The sequence below is a fragment of the Harmonia axyridis genome, chromosome 1 (assembly GCF_914767665.1).
Source record: "Harmonia axyridis chromosome 1, icHarAxyr1.1, whole genome shotgun sequence".
NCBI lineage: Eukaryota > Metazoa > Arthropoda > Insecta > Coleoptera > Coccinellidae > Harmonia > Harmonia axyridis.
In genome coordinates this window covers 39,491,768-39,513,293 of record NC_059501.1, presented here as the reverse complement: position 1 = coordinate 39,513,293, position 21,526 = coordinate 39,491,768, and the positions used below count along the sequence as shown (strand labels likewise).

The 21,526-nt window shown below is 33.4% G+C and overlaps 1 protein-coding gene across 2 annotated transcripts in view; it reads right to left on the bottom strand.

The window, feature by feature from the left end:
- LOC123671364 (zinc finger protein 609) overlaps positions 1-18,614 on the bottom strand; it is a 141,672-nt gene extending 123,058 nt beyond the window's left edge. For both annotated transcript variants that reach the window (XM_045605155.1, XM_045605153.1), the window contains exon 1: positions 18,345-18,614. The gene's annotated coding sequence lies outside the window, so the exon portion shown is untranslated. The remainder of the gene's footprint in view (positions 1-18,344) is intronic.
- Positions 18,615-21,526: the final 2,912 nt, after the last annotated feature.

Genomic DNA, 21,526 nt, shown 5'->3' with positions numbered 1-21,526 from the left:
AATGCGTAATTATAAATCATTTCAATATTCGAAACGTACGATTCAAATTCAAATTTCGTAATCTGTCACTTTTCGTAACAGTAACACCAACTGCCAAGACACAATACAAAAGTCACTAGGATGTATAATCTGAATTTTCCATTGAATTTCGACAATATTTCGCAAAACTCAACTGAAATAGAGAAAATATCCTCCAATACTCGTAGCAGAAGGCAATTCCAACACTCATGCGTTCCAAAACTCGCTCCTTCATCGCTCGTTTTCGAATTTCGCATTCGTGTTAGAAAAGGAGCCCATTTTGCTACTTGATTTAAAATATACTATTAAAAAAATGGTAATAATTAAAAATTTCAATTTCGATTTTAGTGATTTTTTTAATCATTAAAATATAATTCATGTCCAATCTTGTTATTTGAAAACGATCTACTCCTTCAATATTGATAGGGCCGTAAATAAAGAAAATATCTATCTCGTTCTGAATGTCCAAATTTTTGGGCCACACAAAAATTGTCATTTTTCTCAAGAACTCTTTCAATATTCAAAAAAAAATTGTTAGGATTATGTATCATATGTCATTTAGAGAGTCTTGTAGAGGGGTGTTCAAAAAGAACGGTATTTTAACTCTGTACGCTTTATATATATTTGAGTGTTTAGTATTTTTTTCAAACATAGAGAAGTGTTTGAAGTACATACAACTCATCATAATTATAAAACCAGATCAGAAAATCTACACTATCCAATTCACAGATTATCAGTGACGGAAAAACATCCATCTTACATGTGCATAAAATTGTTCAATGCACTTCCTAGTAATTTAAGAATTTCTTGTAACCTGAATGTGTTCACAAAAAAAAAAAACTCTCTTATAAATATTGAGCCATATTCGCTGAGCGAATACTATGAAGCTACTAAACTCTTGTACTTAGTTATATTTTTTTGTGACGTCTATTTCATTTGATCTGTGTTATCGTGAGGATTCCTTGAAATAAAGTTATTATTCATTTATTTATTTTCCATTTTTCTAACGTGTTTTTTCACGAGGTGAGTCTAGCAGTTCGAGTATATCCATCATGTTTTTGTCATACAGAACCTTAATAATTTGTTAATTTTAAACCTGAAAAATTTGAGAGTTTGAAGGTGTCTTCAGAAAGATCTTCATCGTTACATTATTCCATTTCTATTTCTATTCTATTTGCTCAGACGGTCAGGGAATTTTGAATTTTGATTTAAATGTTGGGTAAGTTTCCTGATTTTTGTTGAGTTTTCTTCGAAAATTTGACTGTTTTAAATTACAGCATTCTTCATTAGATTCTTGTCTATTCAATTACTTCATAATGCCGCTTAATTCCAAGTAAGTCTATCTAAACTAGTGCAATTCACCATCAACTCCAACATTTTATACAACAAAATTCCGAAATGGTAGACCCCTCGATGACGACTTAAGCATAAAAATCTCATCTCCATTAAAACACTAAATCATTTTAGCTTGTTGACCTATACACGTTAGTTGATGAATTCCAATGTACCATTGCTGAGTGGGACGAGAAACCTACGCCGAAAATAATCTTCTCGATGACTGACGATGCTGCCATCGTTCTTGGAATTTGCGACAAAACATGTTTCTATGATATGTTCCTAATGTTGAACAAAAGATCGACATTTAACTATTTTTCATTGACAATGTTAATATTCTTTCTGAAGGGTTGGTCCAACCCTCAGAGTAATAATCATAGAGAAAGGATACGTAATTTTCAGTGAGCGAATTTTGTCCCCAACATGAACTATCAAATTTGACATAAGGAGGTAAAGAATAGTTTATTGATCTGCCTTTGTATATTTAGATTGAATTGTACTTAAATATTTTTGGTGTAAGGAAATGTACTCTGGAAAATGTATTTTTGGTCAATAAACTTATAATAATTATAATAATTCGCGGTTTTCTCCATAAGGAACACACTTTTTATGTCCCATAGTAAATGAAATTTCATATTAGCTCCAAATATAAATATAAAGTAAATACCTAAATATATCAGAAAACTTTCAAACTACTTGAAACAACCCATGACAGAAGGATCGCAATAATAACGCCTTCAAACTTACTTCATACTATAAATTCGACAATTAGGGAAAATATCAAATGCCAAATATTCTTATGGTCATATTTAAGCGGAAATAACTTAAATAAATATATTTAATTCAAAATAATTTACTTACATATAAATATAATAAAAATATTAATTTGAAAATATATCGCAATCGTCTAGGCATGTTGGGAACACTTAAAATTGCTTATACTTCCTCTATCTTTTCATTACTCTATGGCCCAAACCCGAGCCCAAACCTTCCTTGGTGGGAACACGGAATCAGACAATTCTATATTCTGTCACTTGTCAATAACTGTACTGAGATAATGTCTGCAATTTCACGACGAATATACGGTTTGGAATCTGAGTTAAAGTACAAATTAATTATACCAGCCTGAAATACATATCAAACAACAATTCCAAATAGTAAGCAGACAAATATCGCTAAAAAATTAAAAAATTATAAGGGAGGTACTTTTTCCGAAATTAAAAAATTTTCTGTTTGACATCAAATATCATGCTATCATTATATATTATTTTCTCTGAATCCCTGAAATTGTCATTGAAATTGATGGAATATGTATTCCCATCAATATTGTTCAGTGATTTTTGCATTGAAAAATGTTAGTAGAACAGTTTTCTGAGGTATCACAAATTCGACAGACAATAAAAATTCGAAAAAACAAAGAACTAGAGGAGTATTTATATAAGTTTGAAGTCTGAATGGGCTGGTCTAATTCGTTAATGACTAGAATTAGCGAGTTTCGAAAATATAACTTCTCAATGAATCAAAATATGCATTTCCGATCTAAAGATCACTCATTTTTCAATTGTAAAATATCGACTCATAAATTAATGTAGTAAAAGCATATTTTGATTTGGTAAAATACACAGGAACTGTCTAAAACATAAATCAACCACAAGTTCCTTTTATTCTGAAGAAAACAGATACCCACTTGAGAAGAAAGATCCAACTTTAAAAAGGAATCTTCTGGTCGAATATAACAGGTACCAAAGTGGGTGGCATAGTGAGTGATCCACCCAAGGAACCAAAAATCAATAGAAAGACAAATAAGAGACTCCTTCAAACCAGTTTGAGAAATGTCAAACGGATAGTATATCATCATTTATCTACGTGTTTCACCCGAGGACAAGCAACAGTGTAATATTCGAGCCAAATCGACCGTCTAGTTCCAATTTCATAATGAAAATTTACATGCTCCTAAGGCACGGAGAACAAATGATATGTTAATGCATTCATTCATTTTCTCATGCAAATCAACCTGCGATAGTAATGATAATGAAATCGGCAGATTGAATTATTTACATGGAGAACGTTCACCTCGATTCATTATGAATAAAAGCCAAGAATAAATATGACTGAATTGCTCAATAGAGCAAATAACCAACGCAGCTATTTTCAATAGCATCACTTCGCTCTTTATAAACAGACGGTGGAAGAACAATGCATAAGATATTCCGATCAATAAAACCAGAAATAATTGAATTCATGCTAAACTTTTTCAACCATTGTTGTGATGGTTCATCATTACAGATTTTCTGATTATTGGAAAGATTATGCTTGAATATAATTAGGGCGGAAGGTGCTTTATCGATCCGAATTATATTTCAAAGTTGAATTATCCAAAGTATATTATTTCATAAGGAGAAGTGTCACATTTCATGGCGAGCCTGTATTTGCTCGCTGAAAGTAGTGAGCGTAGGCGAGCCATAAAAAGTGACTTCTCCTCCGAATAAAATATGTTATTTTTTTCAAACGTTTTGAAATTCATAAAAATCTGGAGATTCAACTTTAAATAAGATTTATATTAACGATCGTTATAATTTATTGATCAATGGAAAATTTGCCTGGTTACGGTTATATCAATATTGATAGACTAAACCCCGGTTTCTGAACAACTGATCAGATCTTTGTTCAACTAATAAAACATTCAACTTAACAGCGATGTCAAATCCATTTGGTTTTCAAAAATGTAAAGTGTAAAATTAACTAACCCAAAATGACGCTTGACGTACAATTTACGTGTAATATTTGACCACTGTGTTAACTGGCTGAATGTTCAAATAAAAGGAATTAACCTTACTTTCAGCAACCCAAATGACGCTTGACCATAGAATTGACAGCTGAATTGTACGTTGATAAGCTTTTCAGAAACCGTTGATCATTGCTAGGCAACACTTTTCCATCCAGAGGAGGAAAAGTAGAACTTTTCGATGATCCTGTCAGTCAAAATATGACGTTTTTATACGTTTGAAAAAAACTAATTTACCAACAGGCCCTTATTGGTTTTATTGAAGAGTACCTATCTACCATTGATAAAATACTTAATAAAGCATAATTAATTAGGTATAGTAAAAGCATCAGACTATTAAAGACGTTCAAAAAAAAACTTATTAACCAAAGATATGAAATTAGACTTATAGCATATTCGACTGGCAGCACCAGTGCGAATAAATTCGAATTTTTGTAGAGCTAAATGACATAATCAGCTCGAATTAATTCGAACTGGTGCAACCAGTCGAATACGCTATTAGACAAATGGACATGTCGCAATAAACCGCAAAATATGGAAATAACAGGGATTTCACATTTGAGCATGTTCAAGGCATTTCCATCATCTGGGAAAGCTTAATTTAGTATGGTATAGTTTATCCAAAGTCACTTGAATTAGTCCATAAAAACGCTTGGCCAGATGTCACTTCGAAGTAGAATCCGCAATCCGCTAAATACCGGGGTTTATTTGAAAGCATTGTTAGGCAAAAAATTCACTGGCTCCAAAGGAATTTCTGGAAACTTGGACAACCGTTGTATAATCCAAATATTTTGGCTTCCTCCAAGTGACTTCGGATATACTATACCATCTTCGGCCCAAACACATTAGGTACTCATACCAAATTTCATCAAGATCGAATGAGAATTGAAGAAATCAAAGGATGTGCGGACACACAGACCAACAGGCAGATCTACAGGAAGCAATTTGTTCAGGATGGTCTGAAATGTTGAAATCGAACCCCCACTACCTTCTCTAGATGTGGAATAGTTATTTATAATACAAGTGCAGAAGGCATTGATATTCTTCCACGAGTTCAAAATTCAAAAACGAGCCACGAAGTGGCGAGTTTTTGAATGAACGAGTGTTAGAATGAGCCTTCTGTACGAGTATTATACATTATTTTCTATAATTCATTGCATTTTTATTGAAATTTATGAAATATTTCCATAAATATCATTTAGTGATATTTGCATTGAAAAATGTTGGTTGGCAGAACTGATTTCTTTAAGGCAAATTGATGAATTGACAGATAAAGCCGTGGTGGAAAGTTCGGAGTACCAACATATAATAATAAAATATAACCATGAAAACTGTGCGTTTCTGATATATTCTCGCACGATTTTGTTCTACAAGATGTGGAAGAATGAACGGAATAACCACAGAATTAGAGAATAGTTATTTATAATACAAGTGCAGAAGGCATTGGTATTCTTCCACGAGTTCAGAATTCAAAAACGAGCCACGAAGTGGCGAGTTTTGGAATGAACGAGTGGTAGAATGAGCCTTCTGTACGAGTATTATACATTATTTTCTCTAATTCATTGCATTTTCATTGAAATTAATGAAATATTTCCATAAATATAATTTAGTGATTTTTGCATTGAAAAATGTTGGTTGGCAGAACTGATTCCTTTAAGGCAAATTGATGAATTGACAGATAAAGCCGTGGCGGAAAGTTCGGAGTACCAACATAGAATAATAAAATATAACCATGAAAACTGTGCGTTTCTGATATATTCTCGCACGATTTTGTTCTACAAGACGTGGAAGAATGAACGGAATAACCACAGAATTAGAGAATAGTTATTTATAATACAAGTGCAGAAGGCATTGATATTCTTCCACGAGTTCAAAATTCAAAAACGAGCCACGAAGTGGCGAGTTTTGGAATGAACGAGTGGTAGAATGAGCCTTCTGTACGAGTATTATACATTATTTTCTCTAATTCATTGCATTTTCATTGAAATTAATGAAATATTTCCATAAATATAATTTAGTGATTTTTGTATTGAAAAATGTTGGTTGGCAGAACTGATTTCTTTAAGGCAAATTGATGAATTGACAGATAAAGCCGTGGCGGAAAGTTCAGAGAACCAACATAGAATAATAAAATATAACCATGAAAACTGTGCGTTTCTGATATATTCTCGCACGATTTTGTTCTACAAGAAGTGGAAGAATGAACGGAATAACCACAGAATTAGAGAAACATTATTATAGCATCGGCCAACCATTCGACTTATCAAAAGTACGCCATAGCAATCAATCATACATAGTAACAACATACTTGGTACGTTTGTTTATGATATGTATCAATATAATTAGTGGGCGAACAGTACAAACACGATAAATTCAAGTAGATAAATTACTATCAATTCTATTATCTGGGATACGAAGCATATGGTCTTGACGTTTATGAACTACTTATTCAAGAAGTAATAATTCAGAAAATATGAATTCATATATCATTCAAAAATTGCATTGGGATTGATAATCCCCAAGAAGGTTTCATTACTTTCACTAAAGAGACCCCATATGGCTCGGATAATGAGAGGTTCAATAATTTCAGGCAATTTTGGAATGACGTAAGCCTGATGGGAATTACTGACGTAAAATATGGTCTTATGGTCTTTTAATGGAAATTAAAAACCAAAAGTTGATTTGCCATTTCCAACCCAATGAGCAGCAAATCTGAAACAAAATGTTTCAGTTTGATATTTACAAATAAATAGAATGGATACGATTGAAATTTGATGTACCCTGTTAGGTATATTTCCTCATATTTCAAAAATATATTCGCGAAATATTCATTTATCATTTCATTAGAAAAAATTACTTTTTCGCTGTAGAATAAAATTGAATTTTCAAAATGCGTTTCAAGGAAATAGTGCACCTAAACATTTTTCACTATATTGCATAGGTAGATGTTTTTTCTAACTAATTTGAAGGTAAGAAATTAAATTCAGAACTGCAATTTATCATGTTTTGAAAGATAGCAATTGAAAATGGTGCTAAGTCATCCACAGATTCATTTCAAGGCAGGAATCGGTTTCAAGCAATATACACTTCTCAACAAAGAAATTGCGCGTAAATTGTTCGTTCAAAAAAGGTATTCAAACAAATAATATCTTTTTCCTTTTTAAGAAACTTCTGTTATGCCTCCAGGAAGTGGTATTAGGGGTACTTAGTTTCAAGATGAAAATTCATTTATTTATATTTCAAGAGTACCTACCGCTTTCTGATTTCAGTCTGTTGTATATAGGAAAAATGAATTAAATTAAATGTAACATAGATTGTCAGGCCTAGAGGGGATAATTAATTATAGACGTTGTAAGGGTAGTATCAGGTTAAAAATGCATGAATTTTTAAATGAGGGAGTATCGCATTATGTTTTCAGTATGAGTTGTGTATATAAAAACATTGAACAGAATGTTAAACCCTGTATGATTTGTCAGGAGTATAGCTGTTATACCACACTATAACAGCAATAACCACCCCTGACAAACTATAATACCTATGTAGTAATTTTGAAATGAACCACTTACTGCATTCCTTCTGCTTTCATTTCAGTATATGATTGCTGAGAACAAAAGATCAAATTGGTTCTGAAGGGTCGTATCTCCTCTAAGCTAATCAGCTACATCAACTTCCTGACACGCTTCGTAAGAATCGTTTCTGCTTAGCGTTTTTGCGCTTCTTATTAATTTTTTTCTCAAGTTGTCAGAGTTTTGAAAATTAAGTGAAAATATTATGTACACCAGATTCAACCTTAGACCTCACCTTGTCATTTATATCTGCTTCAATAATCCCCAATAATATATTATAGCGTTGTCCCATTGTGAACAATCGGGACAAACAATATTGATCAATAGTTTGAGCTGTTGTTGGCTTTCACTTATAAGGCAACTATTCATTCTATATTATCAAATTTGGAGATTGGGAATTATAAATTGTATTACTTGATATAAGAAAATTCAAAATATTTCAATAGTGTAAAATATCGATAGAACTGGCAAAACTGATGATGATACTCTTCACTAATGGTGACACCATTAGAATCTCTATATCGGATAATGACTACGAACCGAATTTTGTAAAATTATCTCCAGAAACAAATGAGTTAGGGTAAATGCACTGGTTCTCGACAAGTTAACAGAAACATCGATTTCAAGCACGACTTTTTCACACATAAACTTATCAAATTTTAATGGTGTTGATGTTCATCGATTCTTTGGCGAGTTTTAAATGATTTGTCATATAATTTTAAGCGTTCTTTCCGCATTTAACCTTTGAAATATGAAAACATATAGAAAATCTCAATAACCTTCGGTTCTCGACCACGCCGCAGAGTTCTCGACCATTTTTGTGTTAGTTTTCGACCACTAATAATAGTGGCCGCTCCACTTAAAAATTTTATAAAAAAATTTAGAACGAGATGAGTGATTAGCACTTACTTTCGTACCGTACCATCGACATCACTACCTATCACTCAGATGGGTTTCAGATAAGGTAATCAAGTAAGAAACACTCGGAACGTAAAAAAAAATTATTTTGCAAAAGTTTCCACTTTCTACGAATATTTCAAAATAGCAACTCATACAACATTATTTGGTTATTTTGCTCTTAATATCTATTAAAAAACTAATGAGTAAATAAAATAGAAAACACCGACCACCAGTGGTCGAGAATTAATTACAATCAAATTGGTTCTCGACCGCGAATAAATTAAGGGTAGAAATAAGTGTTTCAACGTTAATTCGGTGGTCGCAAACTAATATTCAAAAAGTAGATATATAAATGAATCAGGGTATCGAAAAAAAAACGAAAATGATCCAACAGAAATATATCTGTTGAAATAAACAATTATTGAAGTAACATATTGGTTCTCGACCACTTTGGTCGAAAAATAAAAGATACAAATTTTCCAATACCAGTTCGCGACCGCCGAATATTGAACAAAAAATATACATTTATTTGCTTTTTGATTGGAATACACTCGAAAATATATCTTATAGTTGATATGGAACAAAATATACACACATAATTCATTTAAAATAGGAAATATGTAATTACTATTTTCTGGTCATATATCACAAAGCACTTTTCTAAGAGAGGACGAGAAAAAACCCTTTTCTATGATAGACGATTATAAACTAATTTTTAGCGCGAAAACTTTGACCTATACCACTACTATGCAAACTATCTTGGAAGGGTAGAATGGTCGAGAACACGTACCGCGAAAATATTTTGCACTACATGATATATTTTTATTATTATTTTATCTCAAATCACGGAATGGTCGAGAACCAGTGCCGGTCGGCTAACCAGTGCATTTACCCTATACAGAAAAAAAGAAAATCCCGATTTTCAGTTTTTCCAAGATATCTCAGGAACCATTGGAGATATTTTGGATCTGTTAACACCAACACACTAATCCCTAAATAACACAACTTTTTTGTGATTTAAGCTACCCTGTCTCGTACCCTGTATAGATAAATATACGATTGTTGAGACATTTTGTGATAGAAGAAGAAACAAAAACCTAAATCTAAAATTTGCAGCATTTTGTCATTAATTCTGAGTACCAAGAAGCACAGTCGTAATCCACGTTGTCCCGCATGTTCAAGAAAATCACGCCGCCAATTTCGCAAAGCCACAGTGAGCTCGTGATGTGTAAAATACTAGCCGTGCTGAAAACGTACGATCGAGGTCTTTGTGTGAAAATCGATCCCCGGCTTCAGCACTGTCGGCATTCGCGTTGGCTGTTGTATTCGGTGTTATTCTCACGCTAACGTCAACGGCATGGACCATGATAACTTTTGAGACATCCGACACATCGGCGAGGCGATACAAATATTGCTTTCAAGCTTCAAGGCTACCGATGGTTGCGGACGCTTCAGAATCACTTTTCAAATGAAAAACAATTTTAGTCGCAAAATTACAGACCATTCTCTAGAAGTCTAGAACTTCGATCTCTTGTCAGCCGGTTAGTATTCAATTATTCTATGAATCGTGAACTGTTTGAGTATCAGGTTTTTTTTCTGTACTTATACAAAAAAAAGATAAGAAAGGGAATGAAATTCCAGTCGAAGGACTCAAATTTTATTCCCTACGCCTCTACTTTAATTTCTCCAATTTCCTACTGTTGTCTAATTGGGAGAATTTTCTATCTTCTGCATGTCACTTTTTTTCTTCTATTTGATTCTTTGAAAGAGGTACCTATTTCCTCTTATCTTCCTTATTTTGATGCGTCTCTATCGTCTTCTTTATTTGTTTGTTTACTATTTCCTCCCTAGTTTCAATTTTCAATTCTTCTCAGATTTATTGGTTGCTTATATAACATGGGGCACCAACCGCTGTTCTTATTACTGTATTTAGTGTACTTTGCAACGGATCTTTCTTGTCTTTCGTATTATACCAGGTTCCCCCTACATAGTAATGCTTGGCATTAGCACAATTTTTATTATTTTCAGCTTGTTTTCTGAGGAAAGTTTACTCTTTGGGTTGAGCAGCAATTGTCTTGCCTTTATTTCTGTTTTCTTCTATCTGATTGTCAAAGTTCATTTTTTTATCTAGAATTATTCCCAGATATTTTGCTTCATCTTCCATTCCATCGTTATTTGAAACTTGAACTGTTCATGTCATGGATGGTTTCATATAAATTTCAGGTTCTGCGGATATAGAGTGCACGTTGAGCATGCGCAAAATTCGACCGATTAAATTTTGTATGGATATTCGGCTTAGGCATAAATCATTCCGTATGAATTCCATCTCTTGAAAATCATAGAACGGAATATAGGTTTATAATATGAGCCAGGTAATCTTCGTTACAGATTGACTAAATAAGTAGGTACCAAAACTTATAATTAATGTATTCATAATAGCATACTAACTGGATCTTTCTGATAATTTGCATTTTCCTGAGGATTTTTCGAATTTTTTCGGTAGCAGATACGACAAAACTTCAAAAAACCAATAAGTGTAGTACTTGACCAAAGATTCTTTTTACATTTTTCTAAACTACCAGTGGTCCACCACAAACAGATCTGGAGGAAAAAAGCAGACACTGAACAGACCAGAAAAATATAACCTTATCGATTTACATTCAAAAGTAGCATATCATATGATGAAAATTTCAAATTGGAATATCTATGCCAAATTTAAGTTGAATATCTTGTGAAGTAAAGGTGATACGAAAAAAAATCAAACTTCAACACCCAGTATATTGAGAACAAAGCGTTTGCGTTCATAGTACTTTTCTTCTTGAAATGATCGAAGCAATATAAACTTCATTATTATAATCTGACATTTTCGTTTGTACCTCCAGTTTAGGAACTCCCTGTATAGTTATTTATGTATCAAAGGCATTAAGTAGACGTTCATGTTCATGCCTCGAGGGCGACGACTTGTAAACCCGAAGTCTCTGACCTGGAGGTTTGTAAATCAAGATATTTTAACTTTTAATACCAGAGGATTTTCATACCATATTATAAAATCCAATTTATTTTAAATTGACGAACTATCGTTATGAAGAAACCGTCGAAACTCTAATGTAAACATTGCAGAAATGGAAACAAATTGTAAAATTTCCGAAAAAGCAACAAGGCAGTAAAAAACTTACAAAACAGGTCACAAAACTTTTAGGATAAAAAGTACCAAATTGAGTAGAAACAAAAGTACAAAACTGTTTGTTGGAGCCTGAAAGATGTACCGATCATTGTATGCGTGGAACAACTTTTTTGGCAGAAGCTGGGGCAAGTATGATCAAATTCATATTGAGGACAGTATGTCTTCAAAAAATGCGGTTTCAAGAATGCTTACAGGTTCTGCTTCACAGAAAGTTGATAACCAGGAAATGAAGCACGGATTCATATTCGCTGCAGAAAATCTAACATAATTAGATATGTAAACATTATTTCTGTGTTTACATTTTCCTCTACTATGAATTTTACCGAGCTATAGGAAGTAACATTGCCCAAGGGTCATTAAGTATTTAGATTGTGCCCAAGGGCACAATTAATGTACTCATTAATGACATTTGTAACTAAGCAATAAAAACAAAATAACGAACAGGTAGCAGATAAAACTTTTTACTTTTCATCAAATAATTTCATATTGCCTCGCATATTGCCTATTTAACTACCTCCATTGATGGAGAAGGCACACTAAGAAAAAAATAATTCATTTTCCGATATAACTTCATTTTAAGGTAGCAAAATATGTTGATATGATGATGGCATGAACCGTTGATGTGATTGGCTATGATAACATAAATCATAAACTTTTTGCACCCTATTATTTAGCTCAATTATCGTTTAATTTTCTCGCTTATTAAGGAAGGGTCGAAGAAATTCCAAGATGCAAGAAGGCAAAAGGCCCTATTTTGAGATTTGGTGCAGATATAGTGGCATATATTGAAAAAGGAAAAGACCTTTCATGAATGCTTTTATTATTGCTTTCAAGTAGGTTTCGTGCCTTTGTGACAGTTTGTGACCGACCGGCCGTGGTTCCGCACATTCTTGTAACAGCCTTAACCGAAGCCTTAACTCAACAATTTCCATCCGATTATACATACTAAATTAGGTATGGGTATTCCGAGGGGTATTCAGTTTGGTAGGTAGATGTTCCCTTTTTTAAATGACGGGTGCTCGTTGAGCATGCGCAAACTTGATTCTACTTATTCCGAGACTTATTTAATGTTGATGAAAATTGTTACATATTTAGGTCGACTAATATGTAAGTGGATACATGAATATTTCAGCTCTTTTGTATCTACTCTGCGCAAACTTGTAGGTAATAGCGAAATCTCAATATTTCACGTTCTACTTGTTCAATATCGTACTGTGGAGTGTTTACCTTTTAGATGTGAAGGGCGAGGAAAATTTGTTCCACAACTCTTGGCACAGTTTTTATATACTTTTTCGTATTATCAAGAAAATATTTCCCAAAAAATTGATAAATGGCATTGTGTTAAAATATCAGGTCATTCTATGTTTCCATGGCATTTCCCAGCCAAGAAGATGTTGAGTTCAGATCTTTGTTTAAAATACAGAATTAAGTACTTATATCGAAGCAAAGATCTACATGAGATATGACATGAAAAATTACATAATTACAAATCTGAACGAGGTGCATGTCAGTGTTTTTTTATATATTTTTTTAAGAATGTGTAGAATATATAAAAGTTAATTGAGTCTGATGAAGGTAATTCAATATAAATATCGAAAAATTGACAACATTCACATTGTGTCCTTTCCCTTCACAATAATATATCTTTATGATATAATTAGTTCATTTTCGTCTTGGAATACAATTCCAATTTCGAAAATTATAAAAGGGAAGGGACCCAATGTTGTCAATTTTCTGATATTTATAGAATATATGTAACTTTCGAAAAATTTATCATCCAATGCAAAATACTCCCAACAAATGAAAGTTCGTTCGAATTGAACACAGCTAATACATATTGCTGCGTGTAAAAAGCTCGAACAGCCAAGCAAAAGCAAGTTCAACAGAACAATAGACCCATTCCGAGCACCATAGCGTATATGTTTTTCTTTACATTCTAAAACGGCATTGTTTTGGTTTTTACAATCATATAAAAGCGCTCTGCCGTTCGACAAAATTTGATTTTAATTTATTCAGGAATCAATACGACTACGCTCGTTTCAACTTAAATCCCAACGAGCGCTTGAATGAAGAGTACGCTGGCTTCGTTTCAAGTTTTCGTTCCATTCGAAATTGGGTAATAATATGGGATATTGAAACATGTTTTTTGTTTCCGTGAAAGTTGTGATCCCGAGTTTATTCCATTTCAGTTATCACTTAACACAGTAGGCTCTGAAAAGTGTTATTAATGCCAGGAACCAAAATGAACTTGAATACTTGTAATGCTAAAACACAGAATCTTTAAAGCGTTTAAAAACAATTCGAATACGATATCGTCATCGTTAAGTTACCTTTGGTAGCTGAAGATTAAAACATAGTTGTCGAAAAGTTCAATAAACACTTCTTCGATTTTCTTTCGACACGTTATTCAATATTGTGGATATGAATATCGTATGAATGTGGGCAAACCACAGATGGATATCCTGAGATACCTTATTCCTTACTTTTGCATAGTAAATAATAAATATATGGCTTTCATTCGAGCTTCTTTGCTTCAATGTAGGTCTTCAAAATTCTTTCAATGAAACCTAGGGTGGTTAGCCTTATATTCGAAATAAATTGTATATGTCATACGATACTTGATTTATCATCGAAAAATACCCCCAGATATCTCTTGAATTTTATGTATCTGATGATGTGATGAGCAGAAAATTTTGCACGTAGCTTGAAATTGTTAATTGAAATAATTAAATTACAACCCCAAAATCTAAACTCCGTCAGTCTCGTTATTACGGAAAAGATTTGGGTATCTTTTTCGATATTCTATGTATTATTCTGATTGCCAATTCATGCACAGCAATGTTAATTTCTTTCTCTAATTCTGTGGTTATTCCTCGGGTTATTCCGTTCATTCTTCCACATCTTGTAGAACAAAATCGTGCGAGAATATATCAGAAACGCACAGTTTTTATGGTTATATTTTATTATTTTATGTTGGCACTCCGAACTTTCCACTACGGCTTTATCTGTCAATTCATCAAATTGCCTTAAAGAAATCAGTTCTGCCAACCAACATTTTTCAATGCAAAAATCACTAAATTATATTCATGGAAATATTTCATTAATTTCAATGAAAATACAATGAATTAGAGAAAATAATGTATAATACTCGTACAGAAGGCTCATTCTACCACTCGTTCATTCCAAAACTCGCCACTTCGTGGCTCGTTTTTGAATTTTGAACTCGTGGAAGAATATCAATGCCTTCTGCACTTGTATTATAAATAACTATTCCCGAGACTATTCCCAACCTATCTGCCCATTGAATCAACCGCCTGTTTTTTATTACTAGAAAAACGTTCTTTATAACTACATATCAGTTGAGACCAAAAAAGAAGGGAAAATCATTATCGAAAAGCGCTGGTACCAGAAACGAAAAACATCGTTGGAAACCACGAAATTATATTAAAATGTAATCTGATTTTCTCAGTTTTTGAAATCTCTGAATACTATGAAAATTTTCAAAAAAGAACTTTAAAAGTATAGATATAAGAGGAAAAAAATGATTATTTAGGTGATTCTACGTACGTGATTATACGATGGTTTTCTGATGTAGCCACCGATAGTACTTCTTGAGTTACTTCTCGAAATGTATAAATTTCCATATTTTTTTAGGTCATGAATCCCCGAAAAAATCTGAATCGTTGAGAATGTAAGTATTAAAATAAGTGTGTAGCAGACCTATGAAGAAGTATTTTGAAAAGTTTCAACTCTCAAGAGAAAGAAAAGACAAGAAAAAATATCAGAGGCAAAAATTGAATGAAACTAGAAATACTATAGGCCATAGGACACACAAAGAAAAACGAAAAGTTGGAAAGACATGGAAAAAAAACAAAACAGAGGAGACAGTTTAGCCTCGCGTTTAGCACTACAAGATTTTTAGTCATGCTTTTGGAAACTCCACTTAGTTCGGACAATGGAGTTCCTTCAACCCTTATGAAAATATGTATTATTCAACGAGTGCAAACGAGACATCAGAGGTTCAAGGCGAGCAAGAAATTTAATGAAGAAAGGGGGAGCTCACATCATTAACGTCAATCAATAGTGCAATGTTACAATAAATGACTCCAGATATCAAAAAAATCATATATATGCAGCTATTTCCAAAAGCACAAAAAAAAACGCGTTTATTTCTGACAAAATAAAAGTAATCTAACGCATTAAGAAGTTACATCGGTAAAAATGGTATATCTTTATTTACATTATTCAGCAGTTTCAGTATTGGAACATAACTTCTGGGACATAAAAGGTTCATTGAACCCGTTTTTTCAACAATGATATTAAAACAAAAAAAAACTTCATTCAATCATCAAGGAAATTATTACCTTATTTTTGTCTACATAAGATAGATTTCGATAATTACAGTGATAAATATTCAACTTTTCAGGAGGGATGAGAACTGATACCTACTAACTAACTGGTGGGCGCATGATGAATTAACGTAACTAAAAATACATATATTTATATATTCCTCGATATATTCATATTTCCGTTATTCAGCATTAAAATATAGTATTTTCCAAGGTATTTTCGCTTTTGCAAAATGGAATGTTTGATGAACAACTTTACATTTGTCAATTTTATGTGACAAAAAAAAAAGAATCATTATAAAAACTATACATAGGTTTCATTGATTTTGCCAGAGAGGTCCTCCCAACTAGGTATATTGAAGTTATTCTAATTGAGTAATATTGACCTACATGACCACAGAACCTAGGATATAGGTACCTTATATAAGATTTTCAAGATGATCGCAACCATAAAAAATTCAAGAAGAAAAAACTAACCAATAACATGCGTTCATTTAAATTCGTGGTGAAGAGTGCTGTGGAGAAATTAGGGTTGATTTTCTGTGATTACAAGTAGCGCTTAGCTTGTACCATACATATACCTATAGTTCCCAGATTCGAAGTATGTGAACAAATGTTAGGGATATGGTACAAACTAAGCACTACTTGTAATCACAGAAAATCAAATCTAATATCTCCACAGCACTCTTGACCACGAATGTAAATGAACGCGCTCCTTATTTAGGTGACAACAGCTCCGATTAGGTTGAATTTTAATTTTAAGGGCCAGTTGCACCATTTGCCTAAACATTGATTAATTTCTGATTTCTCTTGAGAAATCATAGAGTAATCAACGTTTGAATTTTTAATCAATGTTTAGGCGAATGGTGCAACTGGCCCTTATATGTATAAATTTCCCCATAAGGATCTGTGGTCTCCAAGGTTGCAATAAGTGCATCGATGGATGAGCGTTCGAGAGCTGCTGACGCCAAGGATCTGATTGCTTTTGTTTGAAACAATGTTTATGTAGCAAATAGTTGTTCCTAAGAACATTTTGATCAGGACAAAATCTTAGTGAATAGGTTAAATCTGTAGGTACCTAGTTTCAATGAAAAAATTTTTCGAAATTCTTAAATACATTTCATGGCATAGGTATTATCATTTGATGGTAAAAAAATATCATTGATGAAGTAGGAATAAAAAGCACTCGAAAAAGCAGTATTGGTAGGTAAATTATGAATTTCATGTTATAATTAAGCCAACCATTCGAAATAATTATGCTAAGTACCAGATTTCAATGAAACTTTATACCTGTATGTGAATAACAAATAGTATTTTAGCGTGACCATGAGAGGAAAACATGTTGTTATAGCATAATGAACCCGAAATGGTGATGTACTCAAATATAATTGCTTAATCATTTCTACTGCTGGGAAATTCTACTATTGTTGGCAATTACTCTTGAATTCGTGTCATAAATTCATAATAGGTACAGTAATTTACTGCTTACATTTCTATCAATTGCTTCTTGCATTTCTAAAAACAATTAAACTTTATTCTTTGGATCCTGATCATAGTAGGTCCATAATTATTTAATCCATAGGGTCAATGTGCACAGTAGGTATCAAAAATTGAATGGAAGGGTCAACTGATTGGAAAATGAAAAACACGAATGAATACCAGCTTGATTTGAAATGAGCCTTCGCAATGAAACAGTGTGATGTACGAAGTTTCAAATAACCTGATCCTGATATAGGTATAAAAGAATAACCTATACAACCACATTTTTTGCTATTACTTTCCTATAACATCAATAGAATGAAAGCATGAGTTCACATTCATATTATTTAAGAAGAAATTAATCTACGTGAAGCAGAAAAACTCAAAGAGAGAAACCTTTTGCCTTCAGCTAATCTGCCACAGCAACAAAATGGCTTCCCCAAACCCTGAATTGGATCGAAGACTGCAACGATGCGTATATTTACGTCACTCGTGGAAAGAGAAGAACGAGCATACGAAATCGCCTGAGTGTGATAGAGAAAGAGATCTAGGACGTTACTGTTGTTTGGTTTCGAAGATGTGATGGCGTCAGTTAGAAAAGGTTAGAAGATGTCTATTCATAAAATAAACAAAGATAAAATTAACTAAGCAAGATGAATTATTATCCGTGCTTCGGAATTTGTAGTCTTGAAGGTTTTGTTGTTGTTTATACTTCAAATTTAACTTACAGTTCTCGTTTTGTTGAATTAGTCCCTACGCGGCTGATCCGAATTCACGGGAAGAAAGTGCGAACTTAATCCAGTTAAATAGGTTGAATTTCTCAAGTATATCACAAGATATATCACAAGCACAAGCCACTACACACCAACACTTTAAGGCATGACTGAACACTCAGCACATCACAAAAGAAAACAAAAGAATTTGGAGAAATCCACAACACCACATTCCTTCGCTCGCACTCAGCCACGGTAGCCTCTGGGCTGCGAACTAACGCTCTCGCTGCTATTCGTCGAATTCGGGTAGAATCGTAAGCCGGGAATACACGAAAGAGAGCAGGCTTCGATAGGAGTTGTTAACTCATAAAACCCGAAGCGAAGGGATCAGCAGCTTTCTCAGTTATGCTATATTTCGGCTCTTCATACTGTGGATCTGTAGTCTGTACCTGTATTATTATTTTCTCAAATACGCTTCAAGATTATATTTCTGTAGTAAACTAGCAGGCTAAACGAATATTGAATTCGAAAGTTTCACATTCTAACAAAACTAAGCTATTTTTGATTATTTTCGGTAGGATATATGATGATATATGTATAAATGCATGATATTCCGAAATATGAATTCAACCATCGACCTATCACCTAATATCAAATGGACAGACCCTCACGAGACATTCGGCAAGAGCTCGTGACAGTCTGAATATGAAAGAGAGAGATGCAGCTAGTTAAGGCAACGTAAAAATCATATGATCAAAACATTGTGCTTACGTTTGGAAAATCGTGAATTTCTCTTTTATTTTGAATGAAACTGATTGTTATTTTGATTGATTGGAGTTCTAGCAGTATCGAACACTCTAGACGGCGGTTAGTATTGCGTGAAATCTTTCTTGGGTTATTCTATTTTTGACTATATAAAGTTTAATTTCAGTTTGAGCAAGGCCGGCGTTAGGGGTGAAACAGTGAAAGCTATTGTTTCAGGCGCCTCTATTCGAGGGGCGGCAATTTACCCAGAGTGTGGCCGCCCTTTCATATTTCTAAAAAAATATAGTCTTGATTCTTAAGAACAACGTGAGGTTGGTCCGCTCCGCTGCGTTCATCAACATTCCCTGCAATAAAAATCTCCAGACCGTCTTTATCAAGCCGCCTGTTCAATAAATAACACATGGCAACCCAACCAATATACGCAGCATTGACTATTACCTCAATTGTATGAGGGATGAAATGTATTTCACAAAGACGAAAAACAACACTATCTTCGCTTTCGAATTATGTGGAAGTTGTTTACACATTCAACATATTGAAAATTCCTACGGTTCTGCATTGGAAACTAGTTATTATTAAATGCCAAATGTGTTCGGCGGAACATATGTTTTCCCATTTAGTTTTCGAATCTTTGCGTGCGATCGTACGCAGTTGATATTTCTTGTGAATGTGAAAATCAGATATATTACTTACAAGGGCGTAGATCTTTTTTTTCCTGGGGGGGGTAATCGAAAAAAAAATTTTGACGACATTGTTTACTCATATCTATAATGTGGGAAAAAGAGCAGGGCCGTATCTAGGTAGTATTGCGCCTGTGGCAATATATTTGATAGCGCCCCCCCATTTTCGAGATTTTTTTTTTATCCATTATATTTTCTTATAGTGTTTTTTCTTCATAATTTAGGTCATATATTTTCGTTAAAGTTTTAAAATAATACACAATAATATAGATATTTACTTATTTGATCAAATATTATTATTTATATAAAAATAAAACAAATTCCAAAACAAAATATTTATATTCATATAGTAAATAGGTACCCATTTCTAAAAAAATTCATATATTTTTACTTAATTTTTGAAAACACTGAAAATGTAAAGTATTTTTTCGGATAATTGACTAGAAAATTATAATCTATAATCACAATTATGTAAGTACGTTATTGGTTCAAAATCTCACTCTTCTTGATTTTAATTCGGCAAATGAATCCACTAATTCCGAGTAATCTAAGGTACATGTCACTTCCCTTTCGATGGCAAGGATTGACATATTTGATAATCGCTCTTGTCCCAAGGAGGAACGAAGATACGACTTTATGAGTTTTAATTTGCTAAAGGAACGTTCACAAGTAGCAGTTGTCACCGGCAAACTCAGAACTATTCTCAAAGCCGTTTGTAGATTCGGATAAATATTCTCAAGAGTCAGATCATATACAGGGTGTTTCCTAAACATGCGGCAAAAATTCAAGGGGTTGTTCCTTGGACTATTCTAAGAATATTTTGTCCTTTGATGATTTTTGAAAAACCTATTTGTTTCGAAGATATAGGGGAAACAAAATTTCAGATAATAACATTTTATTATGAAAAATTACATGAAAATTCAACTCAACCTACAAAAACTGTTGAAAATGACCACCTCTAGCCAGCATACAAGCATCCAATCTTCTCCTCATTGACTGCCGAACCCTTTCAAAAACACCAGGATCATTTCTTATTAAGTTACACCCAGCAATGATCCGATTTCGCAAGTCTTCCACATTTTCTACTGGAGTGGTATAAACTAATGATTTTAGATGGCCCCATAGGAAATAATCTAAGGGGTTTAAGTCCGGGGAACGAGCAGGCCATAAATGAGGTCCACCTCTTCCAATCCAGCGATCTCCGTATGTTAATGTTAAAAACTCACGAGCAACCAAACTAAAATGCGCTGGTGCACCATCGTGCATAAACCACATTGCATGTCTTATTGCCAATGGTACATCCTCCAAAAACAGAGGTAACGTTTGTTCTAAAAAGTTGCGATACACGTCCCCGGTAAGTCTTTCTGGTAAAAATATCGGCCCTATTAGGCAGTCACCCACAATACCAACCCAAACATTCAATGAGAACTGATGTTGAAAACGATCTTCAATTACCTCATGTGGATTTTCGTCGGCCCATACATGGTTGTTATGAAAATTTCTTATTGCATTTCTTGAGAAATTCGCTTCATCGGTAAAAAGAATCAGCGTCAGTAATTGAGGAATTTGAACTAATGTGGTTAAAAGCCATTGACAAAATGCAATACGTGGGGGAAAATCAGTAGGAATAAGTGCCTGAACGCGTTGCATATGGTATGGGTATAACAAATTGTCTTTAAGAATTTTCCAAACAGTCTTATTACTCACATTCAAAGTATTGGAAATTTTTCGAGTAGAAGTACTAGGGTCTTC